This window comes from Pimephales promelas, chromosome 17 (genome assembly GCF_988280905.1).
Source record: "Pimephales promelas chromosome 17, fPimPro1.hap1.1, whole genome shotgun sequence".
NCBI lineage: Eukaryota > Metazoa > Chordata > Actinopteri > Cypriniformes > Leuciscidae > Pimephales > Pimephales promelas.
Window position 1 is genome coordinate 18,482,972 of NC_142785.1, and position 20,943 is coordinate 18,503,914.

Genomic DNA, 20,943 nt, shown 5'->3' on the forward strand with positions numbered 1-20,943 from the left:
TAAATAGTAGTTAATAAGATTGACACTGTATTATATCTAGTAATATTGAAGCTAAACAGAGTCCCTATAACAGTGCAATTTGTAGATTTTTAGTCTTCGAGAAAATGTTTTATGAGTTGCAAACCTCTTTTTCTTTGCTTTCTCTCTCTCACAAACACAACACATCAGTTACACAAAACATCAGTTAAATTCTTCATTGCAGGTGCACAAATCCTATTCTAAAAATTACCAAACTCATAGGGTCATATTTTTGTTGATAAACAGTAACATTTTGGCCAATTATGCACATTTCTTGGTGTATAATTTTGTGAATCATCTATACTGTTTGGCTATTCTCATGTGGTCACACTTCACTTTTCATTCACAGTCACATATGCTCAAACCCCGTGTGGCCGTGCCTTAAATGTCAGCATACATTTCTTACAGGGCTGTGCAAAAGTTAATTGCGATTAATCGCATTCAAAATAAAAGTCCGTGTTTACATAATATATGTGTGTGTGCTGTATATAATTATTTTGTATTAGGGCTGTGAAACGATTAATCGCATCCAAAATAAAAGTTTGTGTTCACATAAATTATATACGTTTGTGTAGTGTGTATAATTATTTTGTATATATAAATACACACACATGCATGTATATATTTAAGAAATATTTGCATGTTTGTACTGTATATATGTTTATACAAAATTAATATTATACATAAATATAAATCTTTGATATATCAATAACACATTTTTCTTAAATATATACATGCATATGTGTGTATTTATATATACAAAATAATTATACAGACATATATCATGTAAACACAAACTTTTATTTTTGATGCAATTAATCGTTACACAGCCCTATATTGTATATATAAATACACACACATGCATGTAAGAAAATGTGTTATTCATATATAAAATATTTATATTTATATAATATAGATTATGTATTCATATATATATATATATATATACACACAGAATTTAAGTGCAAATAATTCTTAAATATATACATGCATGCATAGGTATTTATATATACAAAATAATTATATACAGCACACACAAATATATTATGTAAACACAGACTTTTATTTTGGATGCGATTAATTGCAATTAATTTTTGCACAGCCCTTTTTGTGATTTGAAAAAAAGAAAATTATTTGTACACCTCCAATGAAGAATTTGAAAAGCTGTAACTGCAGTGTTTTTTGTGAAAGAGAAAAAAGTTTGAAACTTAAAAAAAAAAAAGTTCTCTCTGTGACTACTTTACACCTGACTACTTTTAACTGACTACGTTACACCTACAGATTCCACTGTCACAGGTGCTCTGTTTTGCTATAATGAAACCTTTACAGAACATGATAGTAATCCGCCATCCATGTAAAAGCAGAGGTCGGTGTGGTGTACAGGTACATCTGTCCAGCCAACATCTCACGCCTTGATGCCTTCCACTGTGGATCCCAGAAAACCTGCAAAAAAAAAAAAAAAAAAAAAATACAGTTCAAAATCTATCATACATAATCATACATCTGGTATCACAAATTATTCCAGGTTATTATAACAATTCCAGGTTCAATCAGGTTAAATGCTCAATATTAGAGCTGCACAATACTAAAAACCTTAAATAAAATATTTTGTTTATCTGCTGCTATATATATTGCGATATAAAAACAAATTTCAAGAGATTATTGAGTGAATCTGCATTGAAAATTATAACAAATTACAAGTATTGATAAATTCAATAGAAGAAAAATACAATTGAAATAAGCAGTGCATGAAGTTTTTTCGGAAAATCTAACTTATCAGGTACGGAAATTGAATTATCTAATGTAAAATAAGTCTTCACTGAGGTACAGCCTCTCTCTACTCTTACAAAATGACAAACAACCAGCCTGAAAAACACATGACAATGACACAAGATAATGTCTATAATAAATAGTGTGTGTGTAATTTCTTCAGTACCGTCAGCAGAACTGATAACATCTGAGCTTATCGATACTGCAGTCTTCCTTAATTTGGCCCCAGGGCCCGTTTAATGTTTAATACCGGGTTTCGGAACCTATTCCTACATATGGGTGAGTTCATATGGATGAAGGCCTGTTGTGTTTGGCCTCTTGGTTTGTGATGGTGATATAGCTATTGTGAAACTCACCTTCGTCATGTACTGGGTGTGGATGGCATCAAGATCTTGTCCTGAAGAATCACAGGATCAAATGATATCTCATCTGGTAACAAGAGCACAGCCATAACCCCCTGAATTCAGCATTTGAAAGTAAAAAGAATTTCAGTATTTATCAGTCAAACATACATAAAAAAATAGCTTTGAGTTGGACAGTATGGTGTCTCATTGGCCAACATAATTAAAAACACACCCAGAGAAAAAATAAAATAAAAAAATAATATATATATATATATATATATATATATATATATATATATATATATATATATATATATATATATACTGTATATATATATATATATATACTGTATATATATATATACCCATGACTATTATCGTGAATTATTATAACTATGACTATTATAACATTATATTTGCCACCTATTATTTAGCTTCTCAAGTACAATGTCACTGAAAAAAACTGTAGTTAATGAATTTAAAGTGAGAGACTTCATTCAAAATCATAAATCCTACAGACCCACAACAATTAAACAGTATGTATGAAGTTTTGCTTACTATAGTCGAGGTCATAGCCGTGGAGATTGTCTTGGACCCCAGGGGGTGCAGCAGGACATCTATGATGATCTTCAAGAAAATAACATGCAATGTGTCACAGAGCCAACAATATTACATTGAATTTACAATAGAACAAAGGGTTTAATACAAGGAAGCAAGCTAGAGCATAGCTAAAGAATATACATAAAAAATCTTAAGGTAATATATTGTGCAATAATGCATATGAAATAATTATCATGATTAAACAATAATTCCCCTTTGTTGTGTTTTTTTCCTGTTCCTTCTGAAATCACTTATTACCAATATTTGTAAATGACGTCATTAAGTAGCCTACGTTACAATGAATTCTTTCAAGGTTAAATAAATTAACTTAGCTAACTTCCAATCACCCATTGACAAATTACCAGCAAAACAAAACTATCAAAAACTGTTATCAACACAAAAATGTGGTTAAAAACCCACACTTATGTAAAACAAGAGCTCAATTGTAACGTAAACAACTTAACGTTAGCTCTTCTGAAAACGGTTCAGTCAGATGCTAACGGACTTTATCGAAGACACAAAACTATTTCTATAAAGTAAATATTCAACAGAAGTGTATCAATTACACGTAAGACATATATCAGGAAGGTTTGTATGTATTATTTGTGTGATTTTGGTAACTAGACTTACCTGAAAGCAGAGAAAACAACAGTGAGAGACGCTAGTTTGCTGTTTGTCAGTTGATGGGTTTCCTCGTTTCCATGGTTTCCATCTGCTCGCGCGCGCTCCTGTCTTTGAATCAGATTTGAATGCGACTCGCGCACGTACGCCCATATTGAAACCATAGAACACGTCAAAAGGCACGCAGCATTTAAATAAACATCTAGAATTATAACATTTAACAATTTAAAATATCTTTAATTTTATATAATGAATTTAAACTCATTGTGTAGTTCTATGACCCATTCAGTTGACAATTATGCTTTTTAATACCATTTTGCTTTTACTTTTATTGTAAAGCAATTTCATGACATCTGTATTATATAAAGGCCTACATGTAATATAAAGAGCAACGTGTAATATAAATATGTAACATAAAGTGTGGAATGAAACTGCAACAGGCCCGTAATTTCATTACCATCTTTATATAAAGAGTGCTTTCTTATTCTCTTATATATATATATATATATATATATATATATATATATATATCTTAAAAAAAATAAAACATTTTTAAACAATTTAAATATATATATATATATATATATATATATATATATATATATTTAAATTGTTTAATTTTTTTTTAAGAGAATTAAAATTACCAAGTTATTAGTGCTTTCTTATTCTCTTTATATATATATATATATATATATATATATATATATATATATATTATTAGTGCTTTCTTATTCTCTTAATATATATATATATATATTTTTTTTAAGATAATTAAAATTACCAAGTTATTATGATTAGAGGACGTACTGACGACATTGTGGGCATGTGGGCAAATCTAAATGTGGGCTACCTAAACTAAACCCGCATGGGCCCAAAGGTGCAAAACCTGCTCATGGGCCCGAATGGGATGGCCCACAGTGGGCCATCATGGGCTTAATGTGGGCAGCCCGCTAGTGTGGGCTGCTCACTGATAGCCCGCAGTGAGCCCAAAGCTGTGGGCCTCGTCTGGGCAACCCGCACTGGGCCTGTTTAGGTTTGGCGTGGGCTGGCCCTAGCCCACTGTGCCCACAAAAAGCCAGCGTCGGCCCCGCAGGGGCATGTTTGCAGGGAAAAGACCAGTTAAATTAACAGCTAAGGCTTTAATGGGAAAACTTGAGACTTTGCTAAATTTAAGAAAGGCTAAGTTAAGCTAAGGCTAAACAAGGCTCAGAAACTAATACAGAGTCAATTAACAGGCTAATTGATGAAAATGAGTATGCGCTTGCCTTTTGAAGAATTTATGAGGTTATGTTCAGAGGCTAAAGAGGCACATGAGTCACTGTTGGTTATTTTAACGTTATGTGTTTATGAAGGTGAAAAAACATGAAATATGGTTTAAAGCCAAAATAATACCAAATAACAAGTTAATTCACTGCATGAAAAGTGGGATTTTTGGCAATTAATGGCACATAAAATTGTCGTGGAATTTGAGGTTAACGACTATTAACGTGAATTTTTGGTCAGCACCAAAAACTGCCAGGATTTGACGTGGGCTTTGTTTGTCGTTTGGTTTGTTGCCCCCATGACCCCCTTACACCCAGGTCTAGGGGTGGCTTTCCCATGTAAATGAAATCGCTGTGAGCCATACAAATGCAAATCAAGTAACTTGATGTGTGTGGAGGTGTAATTACCTTTCTGTAACCAGATGCTTACATTTTAAGAATGATTTGTTCATGCAAGTGACTTCAACATTTTTAACTAAAGTAACTTATTTTCATTTTCTTTAATTTTAAATAATTCTTTGTAATATTTTCCATCAAATATGTGACTACACATGAAATATAATACAGAGGAAACCTTTGACCAATATTAAGGCAATGATGAAAGTTTAATGACGTATTGTCTGGAAAGGTTATAAGTCACCCATGTCATAGTAACTTCAAATAATAGCTGAGTACCAAAAAGACACCTGTCTCTTAAAAGTTTTTAAAAGTTAAAAGATAAATAAAGACCATAGTCTCAAATTGAGGTCTGGTCTGTTTTTTAGTTTCGGGTCGTATTTAACATTCTAAAACCCGTCAGATCGTCTGTTCAAGCCAGTTTTATTGCACGCAAGAGAGCCCTGCGCATCTGCACCGCAGTTCATCTATAACATCTACATGCATTCAAGCGGAGGCAGAAAAGGCTGCACTTATGGCACAAGCTGCTGCATTGAAGGCCAAGCATGCAATTGAAGCTCAGGAGGAGGATTTGAGACAGAAAAAGGAACAATTGGAGTTGGATGCTAAAATAGCTGCTTTAAATGCAAATATCGCTGTGTTGCAAAAGGCTGATAATTCAAGCAAATGTTCACGCAATTCAAGATCAAAATCAATTGGGATTAATAAGGCTGATAGCCTTGAGTTTGATTCTGCTCGGCCAAAGTGTTTGAATCCTGATGCAAACATATATGTACAAGTGAATTCAAAGCCAACGAATATAGTTGGAGTGGCTGATCTCTTTGTATCACAAGTCATAACAGAGAATCAACGGAAAGGATGGAGAAATCAACAATTCCACACTGCTCAACAATCTGATTTCCGATATTCTGCTCAAGTGCAACCGAGCTAAATGGGAGTCAATCAGACGTCACATGCTCCTCCTTACCATGGTGATCCACCGTTTGAAGTTTTAAAAAGACAAGACGAGTTAGCATCTTACCTCATTCAACAGCAAGGAAATCCTCATATCTTACCAAGGATGGAGATCCCAGTATTTGATGGTGACCCATTGCAGTATATTGCATTTATTAGAGCATTTGTGCATGGCATTGAAGAGAAAACTAATAATGAAAAAAGATTGTTTGTATTTTCTTGAGCAGTTTAGTGGACAACCTAAACAGCTGGTCTGCAGTTGTCAGCATATGGCCAGCATAGGGTACAGGAATACTTACCCTTGTTGCAAAAGCGACAAAAGTTGAACAGAGAACGAAGAAGTTTTTCCCCTGGAGACATTGTGATTATGGCTGATTCTACTGCACCACGTGGTTCATGGCTACTTGGGAAAGTTGTGGAGACCTTCCCTGACAAAAAAGGGCTTGGTACGTTCAGCAAAAGTTCAAACCAAAAGTAATATCTTAGAACGTCCAATTAGCAAACTTTGCCTTTTATTAGAAGTAGACTAAAATATTCAACAAGTGTTTTTGTCATACATTTCACATTGGTACAAAAACTTTACTTGGTATGTATGGCTCCTTTTTTGTATGAATTTGTAATTGTTATGCCAAAATGTCATATTAAATTTAGGGGCCGGTGTGTAGGAGCCATTTTGGGGGTTTTAACGTTTTTGTCCACTGGGTGGGGAATTAGATCCCCTGAGCCACAGGTGTGTGCGTTGGTGATTGGGAAGCACACAGTTTATGACCGCACGACAGAGTAGCTTGGAAGGAGAATTTTTGTTGTAAGCGGTCTATAAGGTATGGCTTTTATATGTGAACAAGGAAAGTCCACAGCAAGTTTGCGATCATGTTTACTAAAGCCAGTAATAAAGAGACCTTTTATTCAACTGCAAGGACTCTGTTTGTACATGTTCTAAACTTGCATTCTCCTATCATCAACGGCAAGGGCACTGAAAGCCGTAACAGATGTTATCTGTACCATTCATATTTATGCAATTAGGCAGATGCTTTATCAAGTGACTTACATTGCATTACACATTTATATTCCTGCTTTCCCTGGGAATCAAACCCATGATCTAAGCATTGCACTAGGTGGCCATTTCACATGCAACGCTCTACTGTTTGAGCTACAGCATTACTTATTACTTTGTCGGTGTCAATTACCACCTTCTACTTGAGACAAAAACTATCTTAAATAATTATAAACAATCTGTATTCATATGAATTAATCATGTTGATAACAACAATGTTGATATTTGTAAATAAAGAAAATATTGCATATTAACATGTAATAGACGTCCAAATGAGATCCAAAAAAATGACCCAGTTCAGCGGTCAAATGTTGAACGTCAACTTGACGTCTAAATTGGGTCATGTTTGGACGTCCAAATAGTGGACCTAGTTTGGATGTCGAATAGATGTCCAGAATTTGTCATGGACCCAATATAGACATGATCTGCATGTCCAGTGTTTAGTGGGTAGGGTTTAGTTACACTTTAACTGAAATCTTGTACTAGTGCGGCTGTTGTAGCTACTTTTGACTGACCTGTTTGCTTGTGTTTATTCCCTATTGTACTTACTTATTTTTATAATGGCTAAAATTGTTTATTTAAATATCCTTTTTCATCAGTTATTTTATATAAATTACTTGCCTTATTTGGTTTTGATAAAGGGTGCGTGGGGTTCGCAATTGTGATTTCGAGTTCAGTGACGGTTACATTATTACACCATTAGATAGCTGCAAAGATTGTCTTTATGAGTGATTCAGGAGCAAATACTGTTAATTGATACGGACTTAAGGTTGTAAACAATAAGATGCAACTTACAAATGGATTGGCTTGCACTGTCATGGAAAATCCAAATAGTTTAAAAAAAAGTAAAAAAAAAAATAAAAATAAATAAATAATCAAAAAAAAAAAAGTTTAAAGGACAAGGCCATCTCTTTCCTCAGCGGACATTAAAACTGATTTTGTGATTATGAGTATGAGATTTACCTCAAGAATATCAGCTAGATGCAGGTAATGCACTTACTTAGTCTATCTCTCTGTCATAATACTCTACATAATACAATAATCTTCAATGAAGCGTTCCTTAATTACTAACGTTACTGTAGTTCTAAAGTGACGTTTTAGAATTGATAGCGTTCTTGGGGTCAAGTGTTAAAATGTCAACTTGAGATTTGAATCCGTGACGAAAGGAAGTAGTGCTGCACAAAAGAGGGTTTTTAACTCTATTGTCGAACTGTTGTATAAATGCAGTATCTCACGGGTAGCCATGCAATATAGCTGTACTGTATTATATCAACATGCTGTGATTACCTACGCCTGAATCACAGCTGTGTTAATATATAACCATATCACACTGCAACTCATGTGATATTGCTCATTTTATTATATTTTATTTTAATATAATACAGTACAAAGGCAATTTTTTTTTATTATTTAAACTTTAAATTACCAACACAGAATATTCTTAGTGTATTTGTCTAATTTGTTGTGACTTTTCAGTAGGAATAAATGCTAATAAGGGTGACTTCTACAAAATGTATTACCAAGTGTGATTGCACTTTTTAAATGAGGCCTAATGTTTTTTCTTGCATCATGGACTGACAGTTTCGCTGTGGGGTTTAGACAATCCATCTGTGCTCTGTCTGTCTGCATTTGCTATGTATTCCCAAAAGTCAGAGTGTTGTACAAGGAAGGTGAGCAGTCATGCCAACAGCTTAATTTCTATCACAACGGCCTACTTTACGTCCAGACTGATGCGAGGAAAACAAGATTATATTTTGGAGGAACACAGCTGAGATGAGGGTGACTGATGTGCCACTGTCAGAAAGCTCGAACACATGCAGTGTCCCTCGGATATTTTCATCACTTTGTGACAAAGTTGTCATGCCAGTTGCAAGTTATCAATGAAGCTTAATGGCCTGGGATCTTCATCACACAGTTAGGAGGAACTACTGAAATTGGATTGTGCGTGTGAGATGGAGAGAAGCGAGCGTGGAGGCTAAGGATGTGACTTGAGAGTAAATGTCATTTTTTTGCAAAATGATAGTCAAGTATATGTGTGACGCAGAGTCAGATTTACATAAAGCTAAGTGATTATGGTACTTTTCCAAGTAGGAAATTAAATGATTGACAATTTTTATTCATTTATATATAATAAATCTTCCCTTTCTACTTTATTGCTGCTAGTATTAAATTGTTTAGCCCAAAATTAACTTTTTTTTTGTTATTTTCTTAGTTTCAATGCTATATTTTATTATTTTTCTGTGGAAAACAGAAGAATTTTTGAAGAATCTTCATGCAGCTCTTTTCTGTAAAACATTTTAGCGCCATGCAAGCAACACATTCATATTGTGGCTAATTCGTATGAATTTGTCTCATCTCATTCATAGGTTTTTGTACTATCTGCTTACACCCCAATGATGGATATGTTTAGGATTGGGGTAAGGGGTGGACCTTCTTGCTTGCTTTTCCCTCTAATAATCATGTTTTTTTTTTATGATTCACATTTTATGATTGATCCGAAATTGCTACCTCCAAAGATTAATTTGATAAAAGTGATGCATCTTGTATGATTTCAAAATACTTGAATATCACACATTTCCAATAGCTTAATATGAGTAAAAGGCAGAAATTTAAATATTAATTTGAGAACTCGAACTGGTTCACTGAACTGCCTGACTCGGTGATCCTTTTGAAAGTTAATCGCTCGCTGAGGGGAGATTATCAGCGATTTTGATTAAAATATTATCTTTCATCAAACAAATGTATTGTATGACTTCAGTTTGGGCTTTTTAACTAGTTATTACTTTTATGAGATAAAGGATGCATTGCATTGATCAAAAGGGACAGGAAAGACAATTATAATGTTATGAAATATTTCTAATTAAAATAAATGGTGTTCTTTTGATCTGTTTTGTTCATAAAACAATCCTGAAAAAAAAAAAAGATTCTTTGAAATGTTTCGGATGGTCAAGGTCATACGGTTCTGGAATAACATGGTGAGTAACGTTTGTTGTAGTTCTTGAATGGAAAGTGGATTCTGTTAAATAAAATCTCTGTTATTTTTGAGCGAAATACCCCTTTAAACTCTTTTCGTGTTGTCTCTATTAAAATTTGGAAACATGACTTTCAAAGAGTCAGTTAATTATAGAAACCTAATTCTCAACTTTGTTTGAACCTGCTGAGGTAGGAGTAAATATTTCAGGTTCCCATCTATCTTGGGACTTGGTTTGACAGCAGAACATCCTGAAAATTGGGCTGTTTTGGAATCTCGTTATACACTCACAGAGTTAGTGTTGTTGTGAATCCCAAACGCGAACATCAAGTCCCTGCTGAATAACTAAATATGAGAATTATACAGTGTGATTCACAAAGCAACTGACACACAAACACCACCTCTTTGTAAAAATGCACTACGTGAGAGTAAAATAAATGGCTTAAAGCAAGCATAAGCCTATTTGTCAGGAAGTTAATGTCTGGGAAAGGGTCACCGGGGCCACATGATTTGTCAAGGACAGAGGAAGTCTCCATTAATATAACTTTAACCTTCCTCACCCGCACCTTCCTTCCCCAAACCTCTCCTTTTGTCTTCATTAGATGCCATGACGTGTTCTCTGAATATCTCAGAGTGCCTGTTAGCAGACGTGGAGCATCAAACACCCCGTTGAAGTCTTTGCGTCTGTGAAATCGCTTATCCAGCTGGGTACGACGGAAAACATTTTCATTGGAAAATATAAGCGCAAAGCGGAGAAATCCAGTGAATACAGATATTTTCAGAAGCTGTCCTTTAGCTTTGTACCCGAGCAGATAGTTTCCTGGGAGCAGGTCTACTTTTTTTCAGGTGTGGGATTTGTTGTGCCTTGTCATTACAGAAGAGCAATGGGAACTCAGCCATCACTGTTGTTCACCTCTCTTGTCATTCTGGGAATGGATTGTACAGGGATAAAAAAAGACAGCAGACAGGCTCGAGATAGAAGGCTCAGTTGAACTGTCAGATATTCTGAGCCTCTCTACATGAATAAGACTCCTTAATGTTGGTAACCTTGAGGTTTGTGTTTGCTCTCCATAGAAACAGACTGCTGAATCTTTGTTCCCCTGGTAACCTGCAACGTGAGGCAGTCCAGCTGGTGAGAGTGGCATGCTTATAGGAAAAATTCTCTCTATACCAATTGAGCAAATAGGGTGACGATAATGAGAGAGACTGTAGGGGAACCGCAATGACAACGTCTGAGGGAGAGCTTTGACATAGTCTTACATTACATAAAGCCTCAATATTGCTTAATATTCACCGCATCTCCGTCTTTCTGGCTCTGGGACCGTCTTTATCTTATTGAGGAGCTTATATTCTTCCAATACTTTTCTCTCTTGCTGCTTATGTTCTCCCAGTATTTTTTTTTTTTTTTTTGACAGTGCAGGATTTGACTGAGCAAAACTTAACTGTCAGAACAGGAAGAATGCATCTCCTTTAGGCAACGATATTGTATGAATGATGCACCACTTTGACCTCAGGGCTTGGCATTAACTCACTTCTTGCTTGTTTATTTGAACAAAAGCAGTAGCTAATGTGTGTCAAATGCATGAGATAAGTTCGCCTAGTGTGTCTTCTTGTAGTCTTTGAAGAGAGGCGATGAGTCTGGACTGCTCAGATGCCTTATCAAATAATAAACGCGTTGGGGTAACAACATATTCAGATGGTTTGGTGAACACCCGACAGATACTGGTTTGAAACAGCAGAGGGCAGTGTTCTCTTTGCTTCGCACAGAGCTCTGTCAGGTGAAGGCTGTTTGGTTTTAGGTTTGATTCAGTGGAAGTGTGTTTAGGCTGTGTAGCTGTGAGAATGGTAGCATTAATTAAGGATGTTTACAAAAGCATAATTTAGCAAGTTTTTAAGTTCTGAGTTACAAATGAGGGATATTTTATTTTTGTAGATTTGTATAGGCCTGCATTAATGTTCATAGGTTTTGTGGCTAGTAATTAAAAATACTTTAAAATACAAATTATTAAGTGACAGTAAAGTCATGGTTATGTTAAAAAGATTGTCTCAAACAAAGATTTGTTCAAAAAATGTCTCTCTTTTGAGCTTTCTGTTTAAAAAGAAGAAAAGTTGCCAGCCACCACCAGCGTCTTTGACCATTTTCACAAAAAAAATTAATAGCCCTCAGAATATTTTGTTTTATGAATATCTGAACATCCAATGTATCAAAAGAAAGAACAGATTGCGAAACAAAAAGCTTCAAGCATTCTTTTTTTGATCAACACTTGAATGTGGGCAAGTTTCATAAAAAAAGCAGCATTTTGAGCAAAAAGCGTTTTTGTTGTCAAAGACTAGATCGGATTCAGAAAGATGATCAAAACATATATGGAAAAGATCAAGTTCATCAACACTCCCAAAGCTTGCATAATCCATTGGCTCATCCTGGGTCAATATTTTGTTCGGGAACATTAGACAGTTTTGATTTATATGTTGTTATAATATGATTAGTTCCAATCCTTGATTCTGATTGGTCAATAGCTGTGCTACTGCTTTATTCACGATAAAACACGGCTATGACCGCTTCACCCAACGGTTCTATTTATGACTGCGCAATTTATTTATCTTTTTTTAAAACAAATCATTTAATTAATTATTTATTTATTAATTCTATTTATCACTCCGTTTCGCGTTTCCACTCGCGTTTCAGCCGTTACTTATTCACGATACAGCACAGCCTCTCATTATTGCTTACTTTAATGGCGATTATCGTGTTATTTTACATTATGTGTAAGTTGATATCGCTTGTTTTCACATCTTCCTTGTGTTTTTATCAGGAGATTCAGAATCAGTACTTTTTCAGAAGATGCATAATAGAGCCCCCTACCATATAACAGTGATAACACGGAAAGCCAGACCCTTTTGTCAATGGCGGGAAAAGAGTAAAGCAGCACAACCATTTTTAACATGGAATATAATAAGAAATGTTTCTTAAGCACTAAATCAGTGTAACAAGATCATTCAAAAATACTTTCTGGAGACTGGGATTGTTGCGGTAGTCGGTGTTACCGGTGTTACACGTGTTCGGTCGTACAATGGTTACTTACTTGGCCACTCTCGTTTTTTTTTTTTTTTTTTAATGGAAAAAACCCTTTTAGTTTAGTTGGACAATGCATCTGCTCTAGAGTAAGGAGAGATGACTGACAAGATGACGGTGGAGGATTTGGTGCGCAACATATCCTGAGCATCATTGACAAATAACACATCCTGCCCTGCGAAAAACAATTTCCTGGAGATAGCCTGCATAAAACGTATAATTAAAATGAAGAACATGACTTCATAAAGCCCGGAAAAATCATGTTGTAGTAGCCCAAACTAGCTGTTTGTTGTAGTTCTTGCATGGAAAGTGGATTTTGTTCCAAAATCTCTTCCTTTGGACTTTGAGCTTTGTAACCTTGCAGATTTTTTTTTAATGCTCAAACTGCAACATTACACATTAATTAAAGTATAAAAAGTGAAAAAGCATAAGAGGACACCTTTAAATTTTAGATCTGTCTGTATTTGTGGAATGCATTGTGACCTTTGTCAGGTATATGCTTTTTATTTTTGCTAAATTCCACGAAAGTGTAAATTCTGTTTGAAAATCTATTGTGAATAGCAGGTATTTTCTCTTCATGGAAAATGTTAAGATATGTTGTGAATTAAGCCTATGCTTCTGTTCAACGGATGAATCATTTTCCATCAAGAAAATGGTGTTTTCTGGGAATCCACAGAATTGCTTCTACCCTGAATCATTTCGTGTTGTTGTCACTTTGTAGACTGATCCATTATCACACTCATCCCGCTAGCTAGAACTGTTGATCACTTTGTTAATTCACTGTGACAGAAGGCTTCCTGTGGTCTCTGCCTCCTGAGACCCTGTAATTCATTTTTTTGTCCCCTATAAGCAACTCAAGATCTGAATTCATGGGAAGGAATAGCTTCTGGCCTGAAACCATGTTCTAATAAAGACTCCATACTGGGCTTTTCAGTGATATCCCATTTGTTTGATTAAACCTTGGCAGTCATTTGTCCTATCTCCTCAAATACTTACATGCCCAACAAATGTCCTGGACCGCTGGGTCTCGGAGGCTCTACTCTGTATTCCTTCACTTCGTAGACATGATTTACCAGTGAATTTGGTTTATACTGCTTGCAATGATATGTAAACACTGTTTAGTTATATTCCATTAAATATAGTTATATTTCAGACTGATTATACTTTACAGTTATGTTGGAAATTATGAACGAAAGATTAAGCAGCCAACTGTATTGAATCTTACAGCAGCTGCATCACAAACCGTAAGTAAATGATTTGATGATGCTAACCAATCCTAACAGTGGCCATTTACTGACAAACCTTAAAATCTGATCATTTCAGCCCAGTGATGCGCGGGTCAATGTATAAACAACCCGCAACCGACCGACGTTGTCAACTACCCGCCCGCAACTCGGACCGCAAAAAAAGTAAAAAAAATATTGTACCCGACCCGCTTCCTGACCACATTTTTTTAAAAGTAGTAAATGCTCATCGGAGCGTTATTGGGCCATAGACGTGTGACAACACAGAATCGTAAGAGGCCTACACATAACAAAGGCAAAGCCAGCACTTTGGTCATCATCTTTCATTATTTCAGCAAATGTCTCTCACACTTTTACTCTTTCTATTTGTGTATTTGCGGAGCTTCCACTCCCCAGTCTTCACCTTTTCTCTTGCCGCCTCCATCTCTCTGCAGACTGTAGTGATCATAGACATGGCCGGTTCGTGAACGAATTGTTCTTTTGAACCGGTTCTTTTTAGTGAACCGATTGAACCAGTACACTAAATCGAACTGAATCGTTCGAAACAGTTCGCGTCTTGTGTCAGTGCTGATCCACAAGTTACTAAAGTTACTCACTTTCAGACATGCCTGACCATGCCATGCCAAATAAATCAATATCCTGAATTATATTTTACTCCAGTAACTCCAACAGTTCACTGAACCGAAACATGTTGGTGCCACTGTTGAGAGAAGTGATGAGATGAGCACGAGCAGCTGATACTGCGCATAGATAGCCTACTGCGTATAGACCCTTTTACAATTGGTAAACATGGTGACGTTTTTTTGTGGGCGGAGCTTAGGTGGAGGCAGAAAGATCCATCTGGCCGCTTCACTAACGCTAGTTATCAAGGATTGTTAGCTTGTTTTTTAACAATGACTGAAGAAAATCCGATATTATCTTAATGTGTAAGGTCACTCAGTGTCCAGGACCGCGATTGTTATTTCCAAAAGTTATTTTTAACGGACGGAACCAGATTGGCCGACCTGTAGCCGCCTACAGGACGATCTGACAGGATTAACGTACGTTACCTCAGTTGAGTGGCCTGACTTCTACACCAACCTTATAGAGAAACCGATCGTAAAGAGAAACTGCGGGCATATAAATCTTTAGATGCCTATATGCAGGGTGCGATTTGCCGGGGGGGATGCGTGGGATTTCCCCCGTTCTGGTCAATGTATCCCTGCCTCTGCTTAATTATTTTTATCCCCGGTGGGGATAAATTTATCCCCCCCTCAAAGTGATCAGTGATCCTACACTAATGGTGAGACGGATCAGAAAACTTATCACGGATCCGTGCTTTGATTAAAGTTAATTTTAGTTTTAATTGCGCTACTTTGGCTGGCTCTGCCGCTCTGCACGACTCTGCAGACTTGCTCAATGTCCCGCCCACGGCGCTATCTTATTGGTTACACCTCGTATAATAGCCTATCAACACTTGCGAGACGGTTGCATGTCTGCGCTGGGCTGTGGAGCAGCTTGTAGAAATGAAGGCAGCATAGCTATTCAGAATAAACATCACAATCTGATTTTCTGTTTCTATGATGACAAGCAGAGCTAGTGTCCACTCCAGTCACTGAGAATGGCCGAAGTTATATACACGGTGTTTCACTCAACTGAGACTAAAGCAAAGGTTTTTTGATTAGTCACTCACTCTTGAACATCTGGCGCGAGTGATTTCAATGTTAATTCAATGTAAAGACGCGTTTTCGCGCGTCTAGAGGTTCTGCGGCGCAAATGAGGCAAATTAACAAATATAGATAATGCATCTGTCTTTTCTATCATTTCACTGTAGGTCATCGCGATGTAACGTTAACATTATAACTTAAACGTAACAGCAGCAGTAAAACTGTTTCTATTGTGGTTTAACTTTGCAATCAATCCCTGGTTCAGGAGAGGCTGATATAAATTATCCTCTACCTATTAATCTATTGATTTATTGCATGTTTTTTCGTTGTGCACGATCACAGTTCATATATGTGTGGGAAGCTATTAAAAATATTGCGTTAGGATACTTCCCAGTAAACACAGAACGTTCCCATAACGTTCCCATATGGTTCCCATTTGGTTATTTTTTTGGGAACCAAATAAGAACGTTCTAAGAACGTTCTCTGTAGGTTTTTTTTTTAATAACCTAAAGAGAACGTTCCAGGAACGTTCCCTGCAGGTTATTTTTAGATTTAATTTTATAACCTAAAGAGAACGTTCCGGGAACCTTTAGGGAACGTTCCGGGAACGTTCTGGGAACGTTCCGGAAAAGTTCCCGGAACGTTCCCCTAACCTAAAGGGAACGTTCTATTAACGTAAAGAAAACTTTCCTAGGTAACCAATAGGGAACGTTAGAAATGTTTGTTCTGGGAACGTTCTGAGAACGTTCTGGGAACCTGAAAGTAACGTTCTGGGAACGTTCTGGGAACCAAAAATTGTTAACTGGGTTCATGAGTTATTAAGAATTTTTTTTCCTGCAAATGCAGTGATGAAGTTCATGAATTTTTTTATGAATTTTTTTTCAAAACATCCCCCCCCTCTGTTTTTTTCACAAATCGCACCCTGCCTATATGGTCCTGTACAAGACTTGTGTGTACGATCCGCAGTTCTGCCGAGCCAGCGCCGAGACGACGACAATGTAAAGAGTGACATTACAGTGCGATTTTAATGATGTGAATATTTTCTAGAAATAAAAGTTCCAGATACAGCATATTCATTTTTCATCAATTCTTGCACCAAACAACACAGCAAGATGACATTTAATAATAATAACAATTATTTAAGCTCCTTATTATGTAGCCGAATCTGTGCTGTTTTGCATTGGGCGCCTGCAGTTTTCTTCTTTTTTTTTTTTCACAAATGTTTTTTATTTATTTTTTTATTAATGCCAAGGTATCAAAAATACAATTAAATTACAACAATATACAAATTGCACATAGGAGAAATAATGAAAACAATACAGCACATATGCATATAGCCACATAATATACATAGGCTACAAAAAAAATAAAAATAAAAATAAATAAAACAGAACAGAATGCATTAATAAATTAAATTAAAAAGTTCAAACAAGTTTATGGTCTTAAGAGCTTTAAGATTCTTGGATGATGAGATACTTTGTTTTGCCTCCAGCTAGCACCCTGACGTAACTGTGACGTCGGCGCAAAGAGACAACAGTTCTCGAATCACCAGTATAGAACCGACTCCGAGAACTGTTTAGACTGAGCTCGTGTGTTATCTTCGTGCCAGTTATTCAGCCAATAATGTGTAGGGCTGTATATTTCATCAAAAATTGTGTCTAGTACTATATTAATACAAATGTTTAATTGGCATCTTTTTTCAAACGACCCGACCGACCGCGACCCGAATATCATTAAAAACATTTTTGGATGACCCGTAACTGCGGGTAACCGCGGGTGACCGCAGGCACCCGCTCATTTCGGATCAACCCGCGCATCACTGTTTCAGACTAACAGGTCAGAATGAAGGTTAATATTAATCATTTATAGGCTATATATATATATATATATATATATACAGGTCATAAATAAATATGTAATGCATCAACAACATGGTTCTATACAACAATTTGCTATCAGTTGCAATCAGTTTTGTTTATGGTTATGGTAATATTTTTTTGTGGATTGGTTTGTTATTCAAGTTTCATCAGCACATCAAAAGCATTGTTAAAATCATCTGGAGCTTCATGAATGACATCTGAAGCCTCTGCTCAAAATTACATTGTAAAATTGAAATGCTTGCCACTTGTTGATGTTTATAAATCAAAGCAAGGCTTTTTGGGAATGTGCTGTATGAATCCCAGTGCAGGTCATTCTATAGTTGGTAGTTTTTCATGTTGGGGCAGAAATATGGCTGCAGTGCTCTTTAGCTCTGCCACAGCATGGCCTAGAGCGGCCCTCTGTTCTGTCTGAAATGAAACTGTCTTGAACACAGTTTAAATCCCCCTTTGAAATAAATCCTTATCATCAATTAGATGTCAAGGGAAAGTGTCTGACATCACCTGACTCTCCTAATGTCTCCCACATTAATGGGTGTCTTTTTCAGATTTCATCTGCCAAACCGCTTCAGCCTGCCTCTCTCCCTCTGTTTATAGACCAGCATGAATAAATGATGAAATGATAATACACAGCAGCAGAACCTTTTTTTTCCATCTCCCAGAGACGACTCTGCAGGAGACGGGGGACTTGCCTGTATTAAAATGCATTAACAGTAAATCAGGTCAGGCCCCCACTGCCTGCTATAGTTTTTTATTTATTTATTTATTTATTTTTTTGTGGGGCTGCAGGCAACATCCCTGCTAGTAAACATGGCTGAGATTGAGATCTAATCAAGGAAAAGCTAAAAACTAGGATGAGTATCCACAGAGAGATAAACACAGGTGTAAGTGTAGAAGACACAAAACTGATTGTTAGCATCTGGAGACTATGATATAACCCCTTTACAACAAAACGTTAGAGGGCAGAAGATCTGGTCTGTATGATAGTGTACACAGTATACTGTATAACGTTCAGTTTAGTTGTTATGGTTGCCAAGCAACACTGGATCTTGCAGCACAATGCACTTAAAGGCCAATTCACACCGCATACGCGTCAACAGACGCTTCGTCGAATCAGTGTGTTGCGCCTCTCTGTTAGAGCTTGTTTTAGCAGATTAAACATGCTGAATTGTATTTAGAATGTCTGAGAAGTGACGTTCTATAGACCCCTTTTGCGCCGACGTCACAGTTACGTCACAGCGCTAGCTGGAGGCAAAACAAAGTGAAAACTAGAGGCGGCCAATACAAAACAGCACAGATTCGGCTACATAATAAGGAGCTTAAATAATTGTTACTAATATTAAATGTCATCTTGCTGTGTTGTTTGGTGCAAGAATTGATGAAAAATGAATATGCTGTACCTGGAATTTTTATTTCTAGAAAATATTCACATCATTAAAATCGCACTGTAATGTCACTCTTGACATTGTCGTCGTCTTGGGGCTGGCTCGGCAGAACTGCGGATCGTACACACAAGTCTTGTACAGGACCATATAGGCATCTAAAGATTTATATGCCCTCAGTTTCTCTTTACGATCGGTTTCTCTATAAGGTTGGTGTAGAAGTCAGGCCACTCAACCGAGGTAACGTACGTTAATCCTGTCAGATCGTCTATGCATTGAGTGAGTGTGTAGGCGGCTACGGGTCGGCCAATCTGGTTCCATCCGTTAAAAATAACTTTTGGAAATAACAATTGCGGTCCTGGACACTTAGTGACCTTACACATTAAGATAATATCGGATTTTCTTCAGTCATTGTTAAAAAACAAGCTAACAATCCTTGCTAACTAGCGTTAGTGAAGCGGCCAGATTGATCTTTCTGCCTCCACCTAAGCTCCGCCCACATAAAAACGTCACCATGTTTACCAACTGTAAAAGGGTCTATAATCTGGTGACTGTCTGCGTATGTCGGTGCAGTGTGTGTTGGACTTATAGGGCTCTATCTTGCACCCGGCGCAAATGACTTTATACACTAACGCATGTCTCATTCCTATTTTGCACCCGCGCAAAGCAGGCTTTTTTCCTCCAAAGACGCACGTCGGTAAACTAGGAAATGAAATTGCGCTCCCTGGGCGGATCGACGCAAAAAGAGGCGTGTTTCGGCGCAAACATTCCCTGGTGCTATTTTACACTTTCAGAAAACAATTGCGCCACTGACTAGAAAAAACCTGGGGCTCGTTCTTCGTACGTCGCTAACTCAGTTAGCTGGATTTGATTGTTGGCGATTTGCTATGATCTTGGATCGTTTGCTTCTTCGAAGCTCATCCTGGTCTTGCTGTCATAGCAACAGGTCCGTAAGCTTGAACCTGCTCGCGAGCAGGCTTATTTCATGTAAACAGGATTAGATCGCGGCTGATAAGGGAAGTCCTTTAGCGCAGCGCGATAGTGTAGCCTAATTTCTGAGATTTATTTCTTTTTTTTTCTCGTGAAACGATCATTGTGAGGGTGTCGTTTGAATATATTATAATTTTGTTGGAAATGCACATTAATGTTCGATTCGATGTCGGGCTTCAACAACAGCACAAAATGTTTGCATTGCCCTACAATGATTTGTGAGTGGCTTCCTTTACACTATTAGAGATGCGGAGAGCTTGATAAGCTTTCTGTCGTGCCATTCACAAAGTTTACCTAGCGCTCTTAGTTTTTTTTTTGCCAACTTAGGGTATAATATTATAATTTTTAATGAAGATAATGCAATCATGATGACCATGCTGATTATGACTTACAATCCCTCAGGCTTAACTTACGTGATTGGTGCCATACTGTGTAGACTGCACACATGTTCCCATCAAGGCATTAATGAAGGGATTTTGCGAGCAGAAAGGGCGCTTACCGTGTAAATGTGCAGCCACGTTACTATTACAAATTTTTAATATTACAGATTAGTAATATTATATCAATATTTTAAAAGGCAGTTGATTGAGTAAAATCTCTTAGATTGTGTGTCCATGTTCCATATCACAAATCAGTGTGAAAGCAAAATGGCCAGGATCTGTGCATGACTCAAGAATTTTAAGAGATTCACATTTATGCACATTATTTGAATGTGGCAAGGAAAATTATAAATCTCAAACT

The 20,943-nt window shown here is 36.6% G+C and overlaps 1 long non-coding RNA gene across 1 annotated transcript; it reads right to left on the reverse strand.

Annotated features, from left to right (window-relative positions):
* On the reverse strand, positions 1-3,815 carry LOC120481396 (uncharacterized). Its single transcript, XR_016147055.1, has 4 exons — positions 3,363-3,815; positions 2,691-2,759; positions 2,145-2,245; positions 1-1,461 (listed from the first exon to the last, which is right to left on the reverse strand). It is a non-coding gene; the product is annotated as an uncharacterized LOC120481396 (long non-coding RNA).
* Between the last annotated feature and the right edge of the window lie 17,128 nt (positions 3,816-20,943).